The sequence below is a fragment of the Telmatherina bonti genome (genome assembly GCF_933228915.1).
Source record: "Telmatherina bonti genome assembly, chromosome: 16".
NCBI lineage: Eukaryota > Metazoa > Chordata > Actinopteri > Atheriniformes > Telmatherinidae > Telmatherina > Telmatherina bonti.
Window position 1 is genome coordinate 8181681 of NC_136614.1, and position 10038 is coordinate 8191718.

The 10038-nt window shown below is 37.4% G+C and overlaps 1 long non-coding RNA gene across 1 annotated transcript; it reads left to right on the forward strand.

Moving 5' to 3' along the window:
- Nucleotides 1-7915: 7915 nt before the first annotated feature.
- On the forward strand, nucleotides 7916-9538 carry LOC306767758. The gene is made up of 3 exons (XR_013771639.1): nucleotides 7916-8287; nucleotides 9106-9256; nucleotides 9384-9538. It is a non-coding gene; the product is annotated as an uncharacterized lncRNA (long non-coding RNA).
- The last annotated feature ends 500 nt before the right edge of the window (nucleotides 9539-10038 follow it).

Genomic DNA, 10038 nt, shown 5'->3' on the forward strand with positions numbered 1-10038 from the left:
TTGATCAATAGCATTGTTCAGGGAAACCAACAGATTGCATTTCATCATCATCTAATCTTCCATCCTGAGCTGCGCGAGGCGGCTGGACAGGAGGAAACTTCCCTTCAACAGGAAGTAAATTCATCCAGCAGAACCTAGCTGAGGAAGGATGACCATCTGCCGGGACATGTTGTGATGGAGAGGACAGGACAGAGACCAATGTGCACTGCAGCATTTTATCCAGGAAGACCTGCGGAAAGAGGAGAAACGTGTTAATCATGCCAATGCTGTTATATGTTTCTACATGGCGCAGATAGGTGTTGAAGATGCTAAAGCATGAAGTACTATTATAAAGAGATCTATGTAGGTGGAAGAAGGTTCTAGAAATCTGTTTCAAATGCAAGCCATGGTCTTTATACTGCTGCTTTAACTCTATTTGTAAAAAGTCACGTCATTTATCCAAATACAAATCGTAACACATGCACAAACTTGAATTTAAATGAGAAGAATGGACTGCTGCACACACCTGAAGAGGCTGGTTGGTGGTCTTAACTTAGTCCTTTCTATTGTCCCCTACATTTGACAGGAGACCTCTTGGGGTCCACTCTCCTTATTCCTATTAGTAATCAGTCTTTATTCTATATCAATAGATACATTTGTTTTCGGTGTAGTTTGTGTTGCAGTGATCAGTGGTTCAAAACGTAATTTTCCTAAACTGTCATTCTTAACTAGGAATATCCCCGACTGCCCTTTAATGTCCTCCTCCTGTCTCCTAACCAGTCAAAGCAGATGACCCAGATTTAAATAGTCTCAGATTTCTTCTTGGAAAAGGGATTTTTCTCTCCTTTGTTCCCTTTCTTTCTACTTTTTCAAGCCTACTAATTCAAGCCACAGTGGTTTGAATTTAGTTGTTGGGTGTTTTGATGAAGAGTACAATTCAGCTGTTTTTCTTGTGAATTCAAGCGAGGTAAATTCAACTAAAACAGTTCATCTCTGTGCATCAATCATCTCCTGTGTAGGGTTGCATTTACACTGTCATTGAAGTTACGTATTAACTTTTTGCCTTTTATCTTGACAGACATTCCCCAAATGGCCATTGTCACCAAAATTGATGAGATATCTCCTAAAATTAAGACAGATATTAGGAATGTCTACCTGACTCTTGATGTGAAGAAAAAGGTGTGTTTATTGTTTCTGATTCTGAAATGATTACAAGCTACTGGATGTTACGATGGGTGCAGTCTTCTCTAGAAGTAGATAATATTCAGATTTGTCTATCATCCACCTATTTTTTTCCAAATTCCAAGATAATTTGGGCAACAGGTTTGGGAGGGACAATTGCACATATTACTTTCATGACATACCCCGCTCTTTTATTCCATCATTTTATATCCTGGTGCATGGAGACAAAGTACAACGGTGCAGCCATCGCTCTTCTCCTGATAAAACACACCAATGACTTGGTTGGTACCTCTCAAGTTCAGTATGGGACCCTGGAATTCTCCTGGATGTTGGACATGTAACTTAACCAAAACATTTTCCTGGGCAATGCAAAGAAAAAGCACACAAAGTTTGTTGTTTTATTTTATTCTTTTCTTTTTCTATGGATGGGTATTGCTGTCATGCAGAAAAAAACATTTTCTTTTACTGCAACGCTACAGTAATGGTTTTCATTTCCATCGTGATGGAAGGGTGCTGTATTTTACAGTCTCATCAGGACCCACCAGGTGTTCAGATCTTTGTGGAGAGAGGAAATCTTCAACCATCAGAACTCTGAGCCCTGCAAACCTGTTGAGATGTTTATTTTTCTCATCTAGATGGAGCAGTTCAGTGCTGAAGTGGGCATTCCAATGAACTGCATCTTCCCTGTGAAGAACTACCATGAAGAGATTGATATCCATGAAGACATGAACACTCTGATCCTGAGCGCCATGAAACGCATCATCACCTACGGCGATGACTTCATCAATTTCAGCCAGAGCCGCTTTTCATCTTAAAAGGAATTTTTGTACACAAACATTACGTTGGTTGTGTTTAAAATATTGAATTTGTTGTCTGTGATGGAAATTTGATTTGTAGTTTGCAATTGTACTCTAATCATATCCAACTTTTTAACCCTTTAAAGCACAACCGAAGAAATTCTGGGGATTTAATTTTTACTTTTAAATCTTAAGTCTTTATTCGTCTCTTTAACAAAATATGTTTCTTTTTTTGTAGTGTTACCTTTTATATCGTATGATAAGTCAAGTTCTTGTAGTGTAATCTTCTGCTTCTTGGTATCCATTAGTGGGAAGGAGTCCAGCATCATACGGTGTTTCGCAGGGTTTTTAGCTAAGTTTCTATCATAAAGTGATACAAATCGTCTCAGAAACTGTATAAGTTATGATACATTTAGCTTTATAGGGTTAAACATAACTTTTCTCTCATTCACATTAAAATCAGAAACAAGAAAATAAGATTTTTTTTCATGAAGTTCTACAGTTTAACAAACGGTACTGTAGACATGTTTCCTTATAGTCAATAACTACATATGACTGACTTGAGCAAAAAACTGAAAAGTTTTTATTTGTCACTAAAAAAAATACAAAAAAGTCTTGGGGTCGCACCCATCCAACTTTTGTATGCTATACAGTAATATTTTACACACTTCAATCATGATGTTTAATTACAATAAATCTCTTTAACCTTGAATTCAGAGTAATTCTTTTTTCTACTTTGTTTTAAATGTATTTTTCCAAACTTTCAGTGGGACAGGGCTTGCATAGACTCACATGTGCAACATCCATCCAGAACAGAAGGAATTGAAAATAAAATAAACAAAAAAAAGGAAACATCAGAAAATCTAAACGGGTCTCGAACTTGAGTTGTGCACAATTTAGGACATTGGGTCCACATGATAAATATCACAATTATAAATGCACAAAAAGCTAAACAGTACAAAGTTAGTACAGTTTTATGATGACAGGTGAGTCCCAGATGGGACAACGACTTGTCCCATGAACGACTGAGTGTGTTTTATCTTCTCCGGCTGCATGTGTTGCATTCAGTCACTGTGACACAAACCCACGGAGACACTTAAGGTGGGGTTTTTTTGGTGTAAATGTATCATTTTCCTGCACATGTGATAATTATGCAGAAAGTACAAACATTTTCATCAGTATGTAGAACTGAAGACTGAAGGCCTTCTTCTGTTAATTTCTTATGTCAGGAGTCCTCCAAAAACCAGGATATGATGCCGTCTCCATGAGAACAAACTATACCGTAAAGTTTTCCTCTGCATGAGTTATACAGCGTGAAGGCTTCTGAATTAAACTATTTCTGTGTTTGAGGAAACAAAAGAAAAAGTCTATGAGAATGAATCTTAATGTGTTCGTATCTGAGGCTGGAAACGTAGGAAGGCACATCCATACACACACAGGTTTGTCTACAGGGAAGCTGAGCTCCAGCAGAGGGTAGTATGCTTTCACCTTGTGCTTCCAATTTGTTCTGAAGATCCTGGTTCATCTTTAAATATTTGTTCAATTCATGGATATAAAATAATATTATAAACAATCTTTTAAATCCATTAATGTGAAAAAGATGTGAAAAATGTAAACATTTAATATATAAAATAAACATATTTGGCATTTAAATGTTTTTATTTTGATTTCGAGATTTTTTGTGGAATAAAATTGCTAAACAAAATGTTTTAAGAAAGCAAAACCTGAAGAACTTTGAATTATGAAATTACTGTCATCTTTCCACATTGGGTAAATGGAAATTGACAACAGAAAATGACATTGCTTTGTCAACATGTCATCTGTTTTTCAGCTGCCAGCAGGCCGTTGCCACTTCTCAGGAAACCATGGAGGACAATAAACTGGATGTGAGTTTGGTTCCGTTATTTTTAACAACATGAAATGAAAAAGCAAAGTCTGTCATCATTTGTGATTTATTTCCACATCAGTTTGTACATTCTGGGCATCAAACACAAAATCTTGTCTATGAAGCTTCCCTGCTGTCTGTTTCCTTACCTGAGCAGAAACAGTGAGGCTGACATGATGTGTGTGTGAGGGACTACCAACCGTCAAAAAGACGACAGCTGCTCCAGATTCTTCTTCATGGACCAGCTTGAGCTGGAAAGTCCAGCTTTATCAGTTCCGTCCAAAGTGTCGTACGTGGCAGAATATACAGACGAGCTCTGTTCAATAACATCTCTGATGACTGTTTCACTAAAAAGGTGGTTTCATGTATGTATTTACCATAAAAACATGGGATTAACCTTTTACTCAAAATGTTTTTCAGGTAGTCTTTCTTCTTTTCAGTGCTTTAAGAATGATGAAACAGGTATCGAAAACACATGCAGCAGGTGTTACATGAATGAATTTACTACTGAAAATGTCCAATTTTCCACACATGAAGATTTTGGTTGATGTACACACAAGTACATATCCCCACATGATCAGAAGCTCTATTTAAAAGTCAGTCACTTCTTACAGGAGACTTATAATATTCTTAACAAGCATTTTTTTTTCTCCATTTCATTCCTTCCAGAACACCTAAATACAAAACATGAAAGCCTAAAATAACTTTAGATGAAAAAAACCTTTGGATTTTGTGCATTTGAACTAAAATGGAAGCACAGCTGGGGAACTCCAGAGCATGTTAAAGCAATTTGCCTCTTTGTTTCCACATCATCTCCAACCAACAGTCTGATTTTCTTTTGGTACGATGAAAAACAGATTTCTGTCAGCTTCTTCTGTGTAACGGTGACATTCTCCTCTGCTTCCCATCTTTGTTTAACATCAAGCGTATTTTCTTTGTTAAGAGATTGAAGACTCAATCCTGCATTTATTTTTAAGCATAAGACATAAAGACAGATCCCCTCAGATAATGGTTGGACCCTCAGCTGCGGGGCCCCCTAGTGGCCCATGTGGCGCTAAGCACTTGCATATTATGCTTCATAGCCAACGGCTTTGATGACAGCATGTAATCCCAGTGAATCTGAAATCACCTGCATGTGTTTTCAGTACACAACCTACAAAATCCAGACGAGTATTGAGTCACTCTGTTCTTTTGTCTTCAGTGACATCATGGGCATGAGCAACAGTTCAGGTGTCCTGGTGAATGACGTCATACTGGCTCTAAAGAGATGCCTGAAGCAAGGTTACCAGGTAAACTTCTCTAAATTACACAAGTCTTTTCTGATTCCTGATTCTTTTTCATTTGATTCAGTAAAACTTTGACTTGTATTTGTTTTCCAGTTCAGTCCTGGTTCTGAGTTGTCAGAGTGTGAAGAGTCCTACAATGAATCACCAACACCCAACGACAAAGTGCATGTGCTGGCTTGTGTCATCCCTGCAGACACATTTTAATTTTAATAAATCACAAAGTCATACAGAAGATCCAGAACATCAGAAAGGAGGCCAGCATACTGATTAAAATCAGAATTTACACTTTGGGTTTGTAAAACTGATGTTGGGTTGCCGCTTAGCTTTGCAGAATCTTATGTCAGAGTCCATATTTTATTTAACAAGTGTAGAAAGAGGCTAAATAGGAGAACATGAGTAATGTCAGAAGGCAGATATACAGTTGTCTATAAAAGGGATGTAAAAGTGCCATGGCCACGAAAACTGTGTTTCAGGTCTGTTCCATCAGGCACTAAAACCGTCATAGATGCTTCAGACTTACTAATGGTGTATCACTCGGTTATAAACCTTTAAGACTGCAAATAAAAGGTTCATATTTGCTGATCCCTTCATGCTGATCTATTCATCACTCTCCATAGACACACAGTTCAGCTCATGTGCAGTTTGTTCAGCTGCTTATTCACTTTTTGGCTTGACAGGCATTCCTCAAGTGACGATTCTCACCAAAACTGATCTGATCTGTCCTGAAATGAAGGAAGACATAAAGAATGTTTACAAGGTTCTCTGAGTGAAGGTGTGTTTGATTTATGTTTTATATGCAAAACAGATTCAGTTACTGCTAGATTGAAATAAATCAGTGTATGTATAAATACTACGAACATTACAGTCAGAAAAATCTCCCATCCAGAGTGAAAGGAAAAAACAAATGACGTTTATTTTTTCTGATCCCCATGAACTGCATCTTCCCTGTGAGTAACTATGATGAAGAAATCAACATGGACAACGCCATGAGACACATCACCTGTGGTGACGACTTCCTCAACTCCAGCCAGGATCAGTGTCCGTCTTCTGGTTCCCACTGAGGCAAATCCATCTAAATATTTTTCTCATGGCTTTGCACTACTTTCTTAATGTTGAACAGTAAATGACAAGTAGTTATATTGGACAGTTAAGTATAATTTGAGTAAATTGGGGTCCATATTTAAGTTGAAGGAGGAGGTCGTCCTTTCTCTGGTGATCATGTGCTGTGGCTTCAGGCGTGTAGTGGCTGGGCAATGTTTTTTGTGTTAGTTTTCATCTTAAGTCTTGTCTGTTTCATTTGTTATCCAACAGAAAAGTTCATGGGAGTTTTTTTATGTACTGAAGGGAACAAACCCGTTCTCTTCTTCCAACCATGATCATGTGGAACTGCATGAGGGACACATGTAGTCCATGCCTAACAGCCAGGACACTTCTGCAGCAGTAACACACACTGCAAATCATAAACAAGACTAATTTGAATCTTTTCTACGAGTTATTATAAACTCATTGGGGAAAACTTGTAAGGGTCTTAGAAATAAAAATCCAAACATTTAGAAAGAAAAAAAATCTAAATTACAATAACAATCCTGGCTTCCTGCCACAGATTAATGTATGTCAAAGAAGAGTGTGGATGAAAACATTTAAAAGTACTGTAACATGACTTGATTAGAAAACAGCTGCAGCTTTTAAGACCTAAAAGGACTCTGGAATATTTTTTATTTCTTTATCCACTGTTTTGAATAGAAATGCAATTAAATTCTATCTGCAATATTAATGTTTCTTCTTTAATGTTTGGGTCAATTATTTGACTAAATCAAATTTAATTAAAGCATTTTTCATACACAAGGCAACACAAAGTGCTTTACATTATCAAAAAAATATCTAACAGTAATTTAAAAACACACACCTCATGATAGTTTTCATTCACACACAAAGTACATTAAGCTCACACACACCTACTTCCCATTAATTCCATCCCTCATTACTCTCTTAACTAAATGTAGGCACAGCAATAGAATAAAAACTTCTGACTTGATTTAATTGCCCAATAAATTTAATTTAAATTAAGAAAATACGCATGATTTAAAATGAAAAAATAAGTAATAGTAATAAAAACTTAAGTCACAGACAGTTATATGTGATTTTCCAGTCAGTTTTCCAGTCATTAATAGAGATTTATGAGTTCCCTCTCACCCATCCCAGTTTACCACTTCCAACAGCAAAAATGCACATTTGATCATTTCCTTTTCAAACCAATTCTTTGTATTTGCCCCAAAAAATGCATTTCACAAACTCACTGTTAATCCATAAATCTTTCTCTGACAACACACAGACAAGCGCCCACACAGGGAGACACAAACACAAAGAGCTTGTCTGCATGAAGCTGAGCTCCAGCAGAGGTCAGCATCTTGTAACTTGATGTTTCCAGTTTAATCTGCAACTGCTGCTTCAGTCTTTAAACAAACCTTTATTTCAAACTATCAATGAGGAAAACAGATCAAACCCCAATGCAGACAGAAAAAACTAACTTCTCCTGTTTGCTGATGTAAAACATACTGCTACTACTCAGACTGACTGTATATGTTTGAAGGAGTCATCACCTGGAAATTGCACTTTTTCGAGTTAAAACGTGCGTTGGGCGGAAGTGGAAACATCCCCGGAAGCCTTTCTGTTGAAGACGGCCGGGTTTTTACGTCTGGACGCTTTGTTCGCAGCAAAACTGTCCACAACACTGAAGTCTCGCAAACGCTTTTTTTAATTTTTTTTTTTTAATTTTATTGCAAATAGCAAAGTGAGCTATTTGCATTAACCAGCCCCTTTTCCAGCCTAAACACACCTGCTGGACCTGCCTCAGTTGCCATTAGCAACAAGCTGTGTGAAGACGTGCGAGCAGCCATCATGTCCACTGCTCGGTTGTCTGTTAGCAAAACCAACATCGGCAGGTTTTTTTCTCTCCCTTCATCAGCGGACCAAACTACCAGGGACAGATGGATTACATTATTTATTGCTGATAATGCACCTGCATCTCTGCCGGCTGTGGCCTCTGTTTGTGAAAAACATTTTGCTAACATTTGGGAAAATACCAGGAGAAGGCGGCATCAACCCGGTTGGAAAGAGGGGGAATTGCAACTTTAAGCAGCTCAGAATCAATGCAGTCGGTAAGTGTCACTACGTCTATAAAGTTCTGCTTTGTCGTGACTGAAACGTATGACGATAATGCTAATGCTAACGGCTATGCTAACAGGACGAGCCGGTAAGGTTTAACTTCCTGCGGCGTATAAATGAGCCTCAGGTTTTATTTTCTTATATCTATCCTATGCTCTGCCACGTAAACGTTTGTAAATGACTTCTCTTATTTATTATTTTTCACGCCTGCTACCACACAGTAAGTACAGTATTTACGATAGATGTAGCTTTGCTGTCCCCACCATGACATGGCAGCTGTAATAATCATTTAACCATCATGTAGTCTGATATTGGCACCTATTGGATATCGGCAGGGAGGATATTTTATTTCCGTCCTCGTATTTATTCACCGAACCAGAATGCACACTTTGTTATGACATCTTTACATCTTGTTTGTAAAACGGGAGCTGTGCAGGATTAATATCTGCAGCTGCAGCCTCTGTGGATGTGGAGGTATGACTCCTGGTATGATGGATCTGAAAGATATGTTTTATTTTATCTACATGCAGTGAAGACACAGAGGTTAGGGAAAATTGTGTCTGTGTATAACTGTGTGAAATAAAATGTGTGTTTTTAATATTCTATGTTAATATTTTAGTGTGTGAAAACCTGTTTTATTTAATCAGCTTTAAAAAAAAAAAAAGTATGCAAAGCACTGTGTTACCTTTGGCATGAAAGTGCTTTATAAAGTTTGATTTGACATTTGTATTACATGATTACTCTTAAACTGCAGCTATTTACACCTACAATTTATGTGATGATCTGATATTTTTATAACTTGTATTTGCAGATTTTAGTCCAGCACATCTCATGCCATGCGCAGCACCAGCGGTCTACTGATGTCTAAAAGTTGATGTTGGAGCAGACTGACCCAACAATGCAGGCAACAACTGGAACACAGCTGTCATCAAGGACTTTCCACCCTCTCTTCAGAAATACAGGTTTGTCGTTTGTTTGATTAATTTTACATGAAGAAAATGATAATAAATCAAACACATATACATTCTTAATGGAAGCTAAGAGGCACTTTTATTGCTTGTTCTGATGTCAGTATCTGGTTCTGTGCAGAAAAGGAACCTAGACGACAGCAGTGAAGGTAACATCTCAGCCAGTCAGATGATGATGATGAAGATGGTGTGGAGGCTTGCTCATCCGGCTCCAGAACCATGAGAGTCCACATAAAACCCAGAAAACTCAGCTACTGTGTAAACAGAATCAATAACTAAGAGTGAAAATGATCATTTTTATTTTATTACTTGAAAATTAGCATTGATTTTATTTCTGTACACTAATAAAGATATTGTGTTTTAAAGAGCTGTATTTTTTTACTTCAGCTTTACATTTTACATTCAGAGGTCAGATGCATAAATGTGTATATGGTAAAGTTGTGTATTTACTTAAAGTCAATTGCTATTGTCTTAAGTGACTGCAGCAAAGTTACTATTTGTTATATGTAATATGAAATGGCAAGAACATAAATAATCACCTTTTACAGTTATTTACCATTTGATTAGCTTTATTTCTGGATTTTTGGGCATTGAAGAGAAACTTGCCTCTCATTCCCTCCGACAGGTAAATGTACATAATCCTGCTCATAAATGTTTCCTGCATTTTGTAATGAAAAAGCATTGAAGCAGACTGGTTCCACGCCAGGATGTTGGGTCAGACACGGAGGAGTTTAGAACTGCTTTATTCTTCTCAGCACCTAAGGAAATGAAAAGAG